This window comes from Natator depressus, chromosome 4, assembly GCF_965152275.1.
Source record: "Natator depressus isolate rNatDep1 chromosome 4, rNatDep2.hap1, whole genome shotgun sequence".
Classification (NCBI taxonomy): domain Eukaryota; kingdom Metazoa; phylum Chordata; order Testudines; family Cheloniidae; genus Natator; species Natator depressus.
In genome coordinates this window covers 37067493-37081782 of record NC_134237.1, presented here as the reverse complement: position 1 = coordinate 37081782, position 14290 = coordinate 37067493, and positions in this window count along the sequence as shown.

Sequence of the window (14290 nt, the reverse complement as noted above, 5' to 3'; positions counted from 1 at the left end):
GACATCAATTCTTGTCGACAATATAATCTAGCAGTAAGTTCCTTTCAAAATAAAGCAATACTTTGAAATTAAAGCATATTATTTATCATCAGTCTCCAGGCTAAGTCAGAGAGGCTAGGATTAAAGTTGGGCACCCTTTATAATGGTTCATCCACCTGACCTGAGTTTTGCAGTCTCAATGCAACTGCCAGCAAAGCCTGATTTCACCCTGGTTCTATTGCCTATTTTCAATATCATTTTAGATTGGATCTTCATGCAAGCATTTAGCATCAATCAAGAGAGTACTGTAGAATTAAATCCCAGTTTGCTCAAATATCACTTTTAGTAGTGTGAACTGACATCTGATGGCTTCTGTAACAGATCTCAGCCCCTTGCCCCTGTGGTTTACTAAACCCATCTGCATACCTGGTAGCATGTTAGGTGTACCTCAAACTTGAAAGAAGGCATAAAGGTGCTTTAACTGCTAGACTCACAAGTGCCCATAACTGGTGAGATCCCAATAAGCATTCTCTCATAGATAAGTCTGATAAGTAAAGGCCTTTCCTAAGGCTGGGAGGAAAAATAAAAGTGCCAGCCCTGTAGTGCCCAAAGTCTAGATTATAGAAAATGCATGCAGAGTAATTTCTAATAATAACCCACAGTGCCAACCAGATAAAAAGGGGGAAAGTATAACTTTGCACAAAAGGATTCCTCAGATCTAGTCCCTGAAATGTCCATTTACATCTGACTTTATTTGAAGGAAGATAATGTCTTTGTCCTACGGACTCACAGGTTTGGGTTTAGCTGCTCTTTTAGAAATAAGGCAACTTCCTCTAGGGCTGAATCCTGCAGTCCTGGCCACTGATTCCCTCTCTATCCCCCCATCTATGCTAAAGCACTTTTTTGTCTGCTGAAATTTGTATTTCAGACAAGATAATGTTACAGTAGTGCACCACAAATTATGTCCTCTTCTTTTCCCCATGCAAAAATATGTAGTATCAGTGGACTTAAAATACGAATGTCTTCTGAATGTTTGCAGTCCCATCTCATGTTCTATATGTAATGAACTCTATAGTGCTATGGAAATTGTGGAGGCAGCATGACTAGCCAAAATTCTAGTGACTATGGTTCCATAAGGAAACAAGGGAAAATGCTACAGATCTCAAGCCATATGCCTTGTATCTCTGCTTCAGTACTTCTACATGCTTCCTGATGTCTACACTGCCTTCCCATCTATTGTGCTATTACCATGGCTGGAACATATCCATTTGGTGACTGGTCCACAGCCCTGTTGCATCAGTGTGACCACTGTGATGTCTATTATTCATTATTGTATTTACTTATTTCATAGCATCCAGAAGTGCTTCACAGAAATAACATACAAGACAGGTCCCTGTCCTGACAATATTACAGTCTAAATGATGAATTTACTGTGCAAGTGAGGATATAACATGCACCAGAAAGGAGCTTGATAGTGTTTTCAACTGTTATGGTGAACAGATGTAGGATAGAGGGCTTGGAAGGAAAGATTATCCAAATCACTTTTGACCAAATTGAGTTTGAGATGATGGCCAGTCACCCAGATGTGATATCTGAGACACTGAACTCACAGGAAATGTGTCCAGAGAGTAAACCAAGTAAGTATAAGCCTATACAGTGCTAACAGACCAGCTGAATTTGCAATAGTCATGCAGTAATATATGTGTATAATAATACTATTAAAATGTATGAGGATGTTGTCAATGCTATTCTATCAAATATAACAAGTGCAATTACCTGTATTAAATAGAAAGATTGGCAGGCGCTATTCATCCTCAAATTTAATAAATTCAATTATTCTTCATATTAATGAAGATAGCAGCCTATGTAAGAAAGTAATGCTGACTTCTTCAATAGAGTTTCCATTTTCAACTATTTACTGTTATTCCTGGAGTGCTTAGCTTCCACTGATGTCATGAAGGCACAATTAGAGTGCTGAGTCTTTGTTATGGTTCATTGGAATTACAGGTTGTCAGCCATTGCAATAGTGGAGTGACTGGGATATGAAGCAAATGATGCAGAAAAAAATGAAGAAGCTGGGGTGGGGAAGACTTTGCCATCTAAAATGGCAGTCTTGGAAAGGCAACAGGAATGGCATAAGGACAAAGACAAAAGAGAAAATAGTAATTAACAGAACATAAAGGTGAATGCATGAAAGTTATTTACAAATACAACTGTTGTATTGTAAGAGATTCAAGTTAAGGCTTTTAAAAAATAGAAGGATGTAAACTTTAAAGAACTTTTTTTTTAAATTAAAATCATATTAAAAACCAGAGAGAGGTGAAAATATCAGGGAGAGGTGTAAAATACAACTGGAGAAGGAGACAGCAAGTGAAAAATCAGTGAATGTATTACAAGAGAAGGCTCATTTCTACAAGATAAGTCCATAGTCTTCCTCAATAGCCTAGAAGTTAAGGAATTCCAATAAAAATGTGGCAATCGATTTTTGGTTTAAAAAATTAAAAAAAGGCCAGCATGTGACATGCTTTCTCATATTGAATAGTTTCTTATGCTGATATCAATGGAGCAGTTATGGAATAAGGTACTACTTGGCGTGAGGGGAGGTACGACTGTCTAACCCTTCATTAGCAAAGTGAAGTGTTCTAGGTTAATAAGGAAAATATTAAGTTTGATATTTAGGCCAAATTTTCTTCATCTGCAAAATACATGTGTTCACATATTGAATGACCCGAACCTACATGCCACAAGAGACATTTTGTATGTAAATACTGGGAAATGATAGAGCTGTGTGTCTGTTGTGCACTGTCTCCCTTTATGCATGCTCATTGGCATGTCTGTACAAATAGCAAGCATGCTTTCATGTTGCTGATATAGCTTAATCAGTGATGTTTGAAAATCTGACACTGAGCATGTAGAGTAGTTTGCAATCAGAACACCACTATAGAGGCACAAATCAAGTTTAATTTAACTACAAATATAAAAGACATAGCCAGTGACTAAAGACAGCATTTGCTATTTAACATAGTCAGTTTTACTTATAAATTTTTCTTTGTCCTTGCTTTCCACTGTTTGGAAACAGTGTCTGATAGGGTTACGATTGTTAGCGTTGGTAGGTAATGAAGCTTGCAGTAGATGCCCCAGTAAGAATTTTCCTTTAAAAACATTACTCCTGATCAGCTTTTCATATGGAGACTTTGCTGCAATCTTGATATTTTGAGACCCATTGGGATCAAAGCATTAGCAGCTCCCTGGAGAGGTTCCCCATGTACCAGAACAGAAAGAGAATGGCAGAAAAAGAATACCTGGAGCATCCACCCATGTTCCCCCACCTCCCCATTTCTGTCTCACTACTATGTATCTGGAGGAGCCACCTCTGAATTAGTTTTCTCTTTCTTCACAAAACTTTTATTTCCAAGAGGTATGAGTCTTGTTTTTAAATTTGACTTTTTCCTCTTTTACTCAGTGTTTTGGGGAAACAGCTTACCACAGTGGCATTGCTTATGCATAAAGCACTGTTCCCATTGAGTTTTACAAAAATGGAAGCTATTTTGGCCAATATGGTGCAGATCACAGATGTAAAAATAGCCACTGAACCTTCCCATGTGATGGGTACAACCTTTTGTAACCCTGACTCGTGGCATATGACAGAGGCCATGAAATAAACAGAAAAGTCTCATACCATCATCCCTGTGTATCACACATTTATCACACTATTCAGTAGACAACACTCCCTCCTGTGTGTAGATTTTATGTACACACCTCAGATACTTGCACAAATAACAGGACCATAATATAGAGGATACTCATGACTGCTCTCTCACAAATACCTTCTTTTTCTTTACTATCATAAATCATGGGGCCCAATCAGCATAACATCCATTTGCAGTCACAAAATGTTTTGTTTCATGATATTAATATAATGCAAAATAATTGATGCAGCTGTGCATGATGTGTCCAATCATTCTGGGTGATTCCACCTAGAAGATTATACAATTTCAGAAGATTTGTATATAAAAAATGTCTGTTTCAGTTTCAGAAGTTTTTGAAACCTCCCCTGTGGGAATTTGTGGAATCTATGTACAACTCATGAATTCTGATTGATATTATGAAGTGTTACTATGATAATTGCTGTATCATGAATGCCTCTCTGTCTATGTGTATCTACCATTGCTGACAAGACTTTAAGCATGTATCTCCCAGACCAGGATAATGGTGGGTTGTTAGAACTCAACCACCATTTATTCAGGGTTGGAACAATGGGTTTTCTTGTGCTGGAAGACGATACTTCCTCCTCTTGTCTGAAGGGGTGGGGAATTGGAGGGAGTTGAAATTCCCAAAGCAGGACAAAGAGACAGACGTGACCAAGCAGGAGGTTGTAAAAGGACTTGCCAGAGGAAGGTTTTGAGGCCTACACAGGAAGTTTGGGCAGGAGAGGGGATGGGGACAGATTAGCCAACACTAATCTGGGGGGGATAGGCTCCACATTTCAGAACCCAAGCCATGCACCACAACAGAAGGACTTTGATGGCCTCAGACAACAAATCCCAGCTCAGAGAATACTCTGGAATGGTGTGGAAACTGAGGCAGTGAATTGTATGTCAGGTTTATTACTTTGTATCGATCTATCTACTTCGTGGGCTATTAACGAAAGGATAAATGGTGATTTAGAATCTTGTGCAAAGTCTTTTGCTGTGTGTTAAGCATTTAAACCTACCATGTGCCTTCTGGAAGAGATAAACTAATTCTGGGAGAGAGTGTGTTTAAGCAAAGGGGGGAGGCTGAGGGCTCAGCACTGGTTCCAGGGACTAGGCAATGGGCCATAAGGTTGCAACTCTCAGGATGGGTTAATGGATAGAAGATATTCACCCTGAGAGTGTGCCCAGAGGATAGGTGCCTAGGCTTTGTTCAGACTGCCAAGGTTTGAACCACATAGTGGAGCCACATCCTGTGGCTTGGTCTGCTCACAGAAGTTTAATAAGTGGCTATGAGAGGGCGCTCAGCAGGACCTATGACATCCCCTGACCACATAAATAAATGATAACAAAACAAGACAGAACACATATTAGTTGTAAAATGTCTAACAATCTCCAAAATAACTGTAGATTAGACAGAACATCAGTGGTATCTGTTACTGATGGCTATTTCAGTTACTATTTAAAACAAACATACACAAAGATAAAAAAAGAATTAGACTCATGCAACTAACCTGTTATAACCCCAATGTGTATTCAGTGTGATTAGAGTTGGGAAGGTACCGAAATATTTGACTTACCCGGATATCCAGGGAGTGAAAACTCTAGGACCTGAAACAAATGAACACAAAGAGACAGATTTGATCATCATTTAAACCACTATATAGCCAGAATAATTATGCTGTCTTCACTGTAGTTACTCTGGATTTACATTACTTAATTTAGATCTGAATCTTGTACAGAAACTTTCTTATATTTAAAAAATAAACAAAACACTACATACTATAACACACCACAGTTAAGTTACCTGCCCAGAAATCTTACTTAACATTTCCCTTTCTATAAAATTACCCATAAAAAAAGTCATAAAATGTATAGCGGAGAGACAAAAGTGGATAGTCAACAAGCCACAGCTACATGTCATATGGGAATCATGCCTTTATGTAATTGAGATGGTAGGGAGATAATCATTCTGTACTCATAATATATTCATCCCAAGAGCCAGAAAGGTTGCAAATGTTGTGTCTTCCCTCAACTCACTCACCTAGTAACATTAACGGGAACATTCATTTGAATGAGAGTTGTTGGAATATTAGACGTTCATCAATACAAGTTGTAATAAAACCCATTAGAATAAGGTAAGTGGTGTGCAGAATGACAAGTATCCCAACTGCCACATTATTCAGGCCCATATTTTTGGACGTGCCTGAAGAAAACTTGGCACAACTCAGGGCTGGGTATAAAGGTTGCTTTAAGACACCTTTGTATTTCCCAATCCTGGGGCCAGTCAACAGCTTGCTACAGGTTGCTCCAACCGCTGGGGATCACCTACACATAAGGAAGTTCCTTTCACACTCCCTTTAATTTAGACATGCCCTCTACACTGGTGGCCAGGAGGGGTGAGGATATACGAGCATCTATGGCAGTTCTCTACTATTTGAGGGTCCTCTTACACAAAGAAATTCTTCAGGTAACTTGCTCCACCTTAGGTTTAAGTCTGCTTTGGGCCAGGAGGAATGGGTCCAAATTTTTCGTAGTGGTTCAGCCCATCTTTAATTGTGATGCATCTGGAAAAAAAAAGATACAAAAAAGGAGGAAGAAATGGAAGGATTACGAATAATATGGTATATTTCATTGCTACCAGAAAGAAGAAATGATAAGCTTTTAGCAAAGCTCTGGTCATTAAACCTACACACACCATTCATTTTATATGTCAAAAAAGCTCATTTTCTTTAGATCATGACAGATGAAATTAATTAGCAAATCAATCAACATCCAACAATTATATGTCTATGTCTAAAAAACAGACCTTCTGGGTCCTATTCACCACGCCCTTACACCAGTTATATGCTGCTGTTACTGCAATCCTACCTTCTATAGTAAAATCATATTGGTGTAAAGCTGGTGTAATGGAGGGAAAAATCAGGCTGTCAGTTTGGTTCATTTCTGTACATATTTATATGAACAATTCTTGTTTGTTTATGGAACAAGACTGTTGATGGAATCCACAGATGTAAATACTATTTATTAGAAAATAAATTATTTCCTAATCTAGTGATGCTATTAAAGACACACACACACACCCATTGATTGGATTGAAAATATACTACATGCTATTATATTTTTTCCTCTTTCTCTGTACATATCATTACAAAAATGTTGACAGCTTTACTTTTTTATTATCTAAATAATTGCACATCAATCTGCAGAAGAATATCCACATGGGAATCCATTTAAAACAATGAAGAAAGCGTTCACCAAATGTTCTGCAAGAAAGGCTAACATTTTGAATATATTTGGGAGACAAGGACAGCACTGAACCAGCTACTTCAGTCATCATGTGGTCCCGTCTGAAGAGACAAGCCAGATGTTAAATACTTGCTTCTGAGACTCTCCTACCTGTGGGGAATTCTGCTCTTTGGAATTTTTTTTAAACACAACAACAAATAATTTACATAGTAAATACACAACCAGATAGGTTTTAAGAGCACTTTCACAGTTCAGCTTTAAAAAGTACAGCCCTTGTCATTTTGAAAGTAGACTGGGCTCCTGTATCCCAATTATTTGTGGATAATGACAGCTCATTATGAAAAGCCAAAGAATGACAATACCAGATGTGGCATATCACAAAAGAGGTTGTCAGATATTGGGTATTTTGAGAGGAAAGAAATGACTTTTTGTATTCTGTTCAAGAAAAAGTACCACTGTAATAAGAAGATGTGGGGGGAGGGAGTATGCTGTGTTTTTTATGTCTTTTTATTTTTCCATAAGAAATGAATGGAGCTGGGTATTAATATTGCTGTGTTGTTTTTCAGCAGCCTGGAAGATGCCTGCAGTTGTGAAGGGTTATTGGGGTTGGTTGCTCATTAGTCTTTTGTCGTCTTTTAAACAGACAAAAGCCAAATCATTGGCATTGTAAATTGGTACAAGACACCATCAGCATATAAAGATAAAATCTCACTCTTTGACACTGATTGGCCAGCATCCAGATGTCACCCTATTTCTCCTGGCACAAGAAACAAGCTCCTTTGCATGCATAGCACCTGCTATTTCTTTTTCACTTTAGAAACATACTTTAATTTACTATAAACAAGTAGACTGCACTATCTAGCATGAACAACATATCAGGCCAATAGGGAGCTTACAAAATTACCAGTTTCTTCTGTGCATTGAATAACATAACTGTAACTCATACTTTGAACAAAATGGGAGTGTAATGTTACAGGTGCCCTTCAGTCTCTGTTATTTGCTCCTAAAATATTGTTTCTATTAGCTAAAATACCATTTCTGTTCCAGCCACAATGAAAGTTTAAAACTGATGGTATAAAGCCAGGACACAGTGAATGTTACATTATTGCAAGTACTAGGCTCCAGATAAAGATGTAGACAGAGGCCAATTGTGCAGTCTTAAACACCTTGCAATACCAGCGGCTTGTATGATGTTTGTGCAGGATATAAGATAGCACAGAATTTGGTCCACTGTTTACACCTGAAATTGGCTATCGTTTTTCTTAAATAGACAAATAAACCAGACCAACTGAGCCAAGCAAACTGAATAAAGTAGACCTGGAATCAGGCAAACAATTCTTGCTGAACTTGAACCATGACACTGATAACTATGATATTATAGAATCTGTGGGTTCTCTCAAATCTTTTTCCCACGCGACAGTATACAACACTGAAACTGTTTGGTGTGTGCAGGGAGATCATTCATAGTAAGAAATTCTAAGTCTGTACATTAACTACCATTATCATAATGCCTAGAGATACCAACTAAAATGGAGGTATGCAATTGTGTTAGGCACTATAAAAACAGAATATGAGATAACCCCTAAGAATTTATAAACTAAAAAGACACATTAGGCAATGAATGTGAAAAAGGAAGGAAATGCATAGACAAGGCTTTCAAACATCCTAAACTATGGGAGTTTTGCCATTGACTTCAATAAAGCCAAAAAAAACCTCATGAGCAGACAAATAAAAAATAAATAAAATTAATAGGTTGTAAAAAGTCAGGTTAATCTTATCTAGCATAAGTATGTGCTAATCATTGTACGGTAATTGCACAGCATCACTACAGAGCAGAGTTAAACTTGTTTGGGTGCTTTAACTATGCATTTTCACACTTTCATATGTCTGTAAATCCTTAACGTTGAATTTCCTGGATTTGTAATGCTCATTATTGGGAAAGTGCATTTACCCTTAAATCACTAAACAATTTAAATAAACACACCCAGACTTAATTAAACAAACCAAAATGACTGTACCACACCTTAAGCAGGTGGACAAGGGGAGGGAGGGACCTTTTCTGGCTTGCTGGAGGAAAAGGAATAACACTTTACAGGCAGTGGGTAGGAGATAGTCTCAGAAGCTGCTGCAAAAGGAGAAGTGAGTCAATGTGATGGTGCTGACTCATCCCCAGGGACTAGAAGGGCTGGGGATTGATAAGGGGTAACAAACCCAGTGGAAGAAGACCCCTTTCCCTGGGGAAAAGCAGCTCCTACCCACCCCACCCCCTTGAGGTGGCAAAATACCAGGTTTGATCAGGACCTGCTGCAGGCATCATACTAGCTGCTCCTTTCTAGCAGGCCTGGGAAGGAATTTTCCCTCACCACCAGATTGGCCGAGGTGGAGTGGGTTTTTTTTTCACCTGACCCTTAGCAGGTTCAAGGGGGGATTTGCTATGTGAGTAAGAAGGGAGTTGGGCTATGATATTACAACTCATTATGTAAATGTGGGGCAGACATCGAGAGCAGGTAATCCATAGGGAAAAGATAGGGTGACAAAGGAGGTGTTAGCTAATGGAGTGGAGCGGGGTGGGTAGATGTTTGAGGCTCCTATTCCTGGCATGGAAGGGAGCCAACTCATCTTCCTTATAGCCCACCTTAACCCTCCTTCAAGGAGGGGACGGTAAGTCCCATCAATGGGTTAGCTGGGGAACTTGGATGGAAAAAGAGTGGGGGGGTGTCAAAAGTCCCTGGGGTAGATATTGAATGATCACGGCATTACCTACACTGTATACTTTTATCTGTTGGGTAGTCCCAGACAACCAATAATTAAGTTGTGCCCTAATTAAAACCATATCAAGTGTCTCCTGTCCATCTTTCAGTATTGCTTTTTAACCTGTATGATTTTTTTTTTTGAGGGGGAGCTCATATAACATTTATGAAATGTTGAGGTTTTTGCCACAGTTCATAGACTTCCTAATTTTTTTTCTTGCATTTTTTTCTGTCCTTTCATGACTGTGATTGTGCAAGCTCATCTATATTAGATGACTATAATGTACTTGTCAGTGACCTATAAATTGTGGGGTTAGTATGGCTAGCACATTCCTCCTTCCATAGAGACAGGAAATCTCGCCTCCAGAAAGTGCCACACAATAGAGCCGGGAGCAGGAATCAGAAATTGCCTTTAGCTGTTATCCCCAGCAAGGATGTCTCTTTCTAAAGGGGATAACTTTAAAGAAGTTCCAAATAATATTTTACTTCGCCATTTTATTATTGTCCAAAAGCACAACACTCAGGGCCTCATTGACCGCACTTACATGCAACTTTCACTGAGGTCAGTGGGAATTATGTGCACATAGCAGCAGGGCTGGCTCCAGGCACCAGCTTTCCAAGCAGGTGCTTGGGGCGGCAGTCCATGTCCCACGGCAGCAATTCAGCGGCAGGTCCGCCGCTCCTCCAGGCGCGGCGGCAATTCGGTGGTGACTGCTTGGGGTGGCAAAATTGGTAGAGCCACCCCTGCATAGCAGAGAGAAGTTATCTTTAACAAAGTGTTCTCATCTCAGTACCTTCAACCAAAAATGACAACTTCCCTGTATGATCACTTGCACATAAAACAAAGGCGCTTTTAATGCGAAAAGTTGTTTTTGTTTGAAACTCTGGAATCATTATATGAAATTCTGACAGAAAACTCTGAGACATGAGCATGAGTAAATGAAAAGAGCATTGTTCACATTCACATCATTGGCAGTCACAAGAGAAAGTAGGTTTGGAAAATAAATCTATTTTTACAAAGAGACTGAACTGAAGTTATTCAAGTTAGGAAACTTAACTAACAGTGACAGACAAAGGTACTTACTGGGGTAACTTTAGTTTAAATCTGTTCAGTTTGTAGACTGCTCAGGAAACAAGACACTACATTTAAATTTAAGATCATTTTACACTTTTCACTGTAGAATTATACATTGAATTTAACAGTCACAATAATGGAGCAGAAGGCATCACAAAGTGACTTTTCTGCCTAAAAACTGTTCAGACGGAGATAGTTGCATAATTACAAGACAACAGTGTATTATACTCAGATCAGCTGGGCATGATGATATTAAAAAGAAGATTTTTTTAAAAATCAACCAGCTCTACAAAATTCACTTTTTCCAAAGATGGAGAACAAGCTTGAACTTCACCTGAAGTTCCAGGTGTGATTCACTCCACATCTCTCAATATTTTGAATGATTAGGAATAAATGTTAAATTTTAAGTTTCATTAGAATTGTGAAGATTATGAAGAAGACAGGTCTCATTCATTTGTTTTGACCTATTACATATATTGAAAGTTGTTGAATTTTCTGTATTTGCTTAGGTAATTGTACTGATATAATATAAATCAGAGGGAAGATAAGAGTTAGTTTCATGTATGCATGGTGAAGATGCAAAGAGTTCATATCTCATGCAAGAGAATTTCAAAGCATTTGTAAATAAAACTTCTGGCATGTCTATATTTTGAGCCAATTAGTTCTTAAGAATATATAAGATTTTTCTTTTGTTTTTTTTCCAGGTGTTTCTGAAGCATATATGAGAGAGAGAAAGAATTTATTTAGAGCAGGAAGGAGGGAAGAAATTTTTTGATTCAATATATAAGAAAAAATAAACATGTATTTCACTCCTTTTTTAAAGTCTGTATATTTGGACTTCTGTACTTTTTAATGTATAGCAAACTGACAAATTCCTGGAGTGAAATCCTAGCTTCATTGAAGGCAATGGTAAAACTCTCACCAACATTAGTTGGACCAGGATTCCCTAACAGGAGTCAAGAACATAAGCCAAGTGGAAAAAATGGCTATGTAACAAAAAACAAAACAAAAAAGAACATATTATAAGGGAACAGCTTATACACAATTTTTTTAAAGTCAGGAGACAAGGAAGATTTGCTATGGTACTTTATATGTCTCAGCTAATGTTTATTACATGTTTTATACTTACTAGTTAATAATCTTCAAAATGATATATATTACAGGCAGGGTGTTATGTTGGATCATATTAAAGAAGTTCTGTATTAAAATCACAAATGAGTTTGATTCCCCATAGTTTAAATTCCAGGGTATTACTAATTAAGAGGTCTCATGGTTTTTGGTCTCTTATTTTTACTGTTTCTCTCCCTCTCTGTGTGAAACTTGCAAGCTGCTAATTGTGTTAGTACATCCTAAAACAGAATCTGTTCTCAAAGCAATACTTTGTAACAACAGCTACTCACACAGAGAGAGACTCAAAGTGATACTTTGTAACAACAGAAACAGCACAGAGAGACTCCCCGCCCTTTTGTTGTATTCATCTCGCTTTGTTAACAATTGTGATTAAAATAGAGATAGAGGATGTATGTGGATGGATGTTTGGTGTGGATAATAAATGAATGATCAGGGAGGTGCCAGCCTAAGAATCCAGTGTCGATCAGCCGAAGGTGGCGTCAAGTGGAAACAACCAGAGGACCCCCGGAGGGCAGACTGGAATCCACACAACAGCCTCAAGGATGGGAGAACTGAAAAACAAGATAACATCTGGCAGCACGGAGCCATCAGGAATGTGCCATCTGCGGATTGATTCAGCAACAGCATGATGAAGCAATTCCCATAGACTGGCATAGGAATAAATTCCTATAAAAATGGACTCTAGAAACTGAGAACTTTGGGGTCTGATTCTGCAAACCAACTTCCAGGAGCATCAGATGTGCATCTAACAAGGCCCTGCTCCCTCCTCGTGTCCAGGCCACCTGGCCAGTGGCTTGGCATGAGCAACTGTAAGGCTGGTAACTATGAATAACAACCTTGTAGTACCTGTGTGTGCGTGTATGAATGAATGTGTGAATAAATATGAAATTGAATGGAATGTTATAGCTATAACTAACTGCTTACTATAATTCTTTCTGTATTCACAATAAATGTGGCATTTTGCCTTATTCCCTTTAATAAGATCCTGCTGGTTTTTATTTTATTGGTATAACAAGGGTTGGGAGCATCACCTATCATTAAGATTGCCTTACACTTCCCATTACAAGACCTTGTTGTCAGTTACTTACAACTTTGTCAATCTTTGCTTTCAAATTTTCCTTGTCGGATGTCTGCCTCAGCCTTAATTCTTTCAGAACATTTTGGCCAAATTTGTTCACCCATTTTTGAGAATGCGTCTAGGGAAAAGTATTTTGGTTTGCACGTGTTAAAAAATTCTGGTGATGTTTCCTTTGAAGAACTCTCATGCACCCATGCTTTGGAGGAGAGGGACTTGAAATTTGGCAGAGGGTGGACTTTGTGTCAGGGATGTGTCTTTTGCCATTCTTGTGAAAATCCACCCATATTTGGCCAAGTAATAAGTCTTTAAATAATCACATATTCAAGTAGAGACTTAGATTTTAGTAGCTAAATTCTCAGAAGATTCCATTCACAATGAGCATGATGAGCACAATGAGCATGTCTAGTTGGCAGCCGGTGTCAAGTGGAGTGCCCCAGGGGTCGGTCCTGGGGCCGGTTTTGTTCAATATCTTCATAAATGATCTGGAGGATGGTGTGGATTGCACTCTCAGCAAATTTGCGGATGATACTAAACTGGGAGGAGTGGTAGATACGCTGGAGGGGAGGGATAGGATACAGAAGGACCTAGACAAATTGGAGGATTGGGCCAAAAGAAATCTGATGAGGTTCAATAAGGATAAGTGCAGGGTCCTACACTTCGGATGGAAGAATCCAATGCACCGCTACAGACTAGGGACCGAATGGCTAGGCAGCAGTTCTGCGGAAAAGGACCTAGGGGTGACAGTGGACGAGAAGCTGGATATGAGTCAGCAGTGTGCCCTTGTTGCCAAGAAGGCCAATGGCATTTTGGGATGTATAAGTAGGGGCATAGCGAGCAGATCGAGGGACGTGATCGTTCCCCTCTATTCGACACTGGTGAGGCCTCATCTGGAGTACTGTGTCCAGTTTTGGGCCCCACACTACAAGAAGGATGTGGATAAATTGGAGAGAGTCCAGCGAAGGGCAACAAAAATGATTAGGGGTCTAGAGCACATGACTTATGAGGAGAGGCTGAGGGAGCTGGGATTGTTTAGTCTGCAGAAGAGAAGAATGAGGGGGGATTTGATAGCTGCTTTCAACTACCTGAAAGGGGGTTCCAAAGAGGATGGCTCTAGACTGTTCTCAATGGTAGCAGATGACAGAACGAGGAGTAATGGTCTCAAGTTGCAATGGGGGAGGTTTAGATTGGATATTAGGAAAAACTTTTTCACTAAGAGGGTGGTGAAACACTGGAATGCGTTACCTAGGGAGGTGGTAGAATCTCCTTCCTTAGAGGTTTTTAAGGTCAGGCTTGACAAAGCCCTGGCTGGGATGATTTAACTGGGAATTGGTCCTGC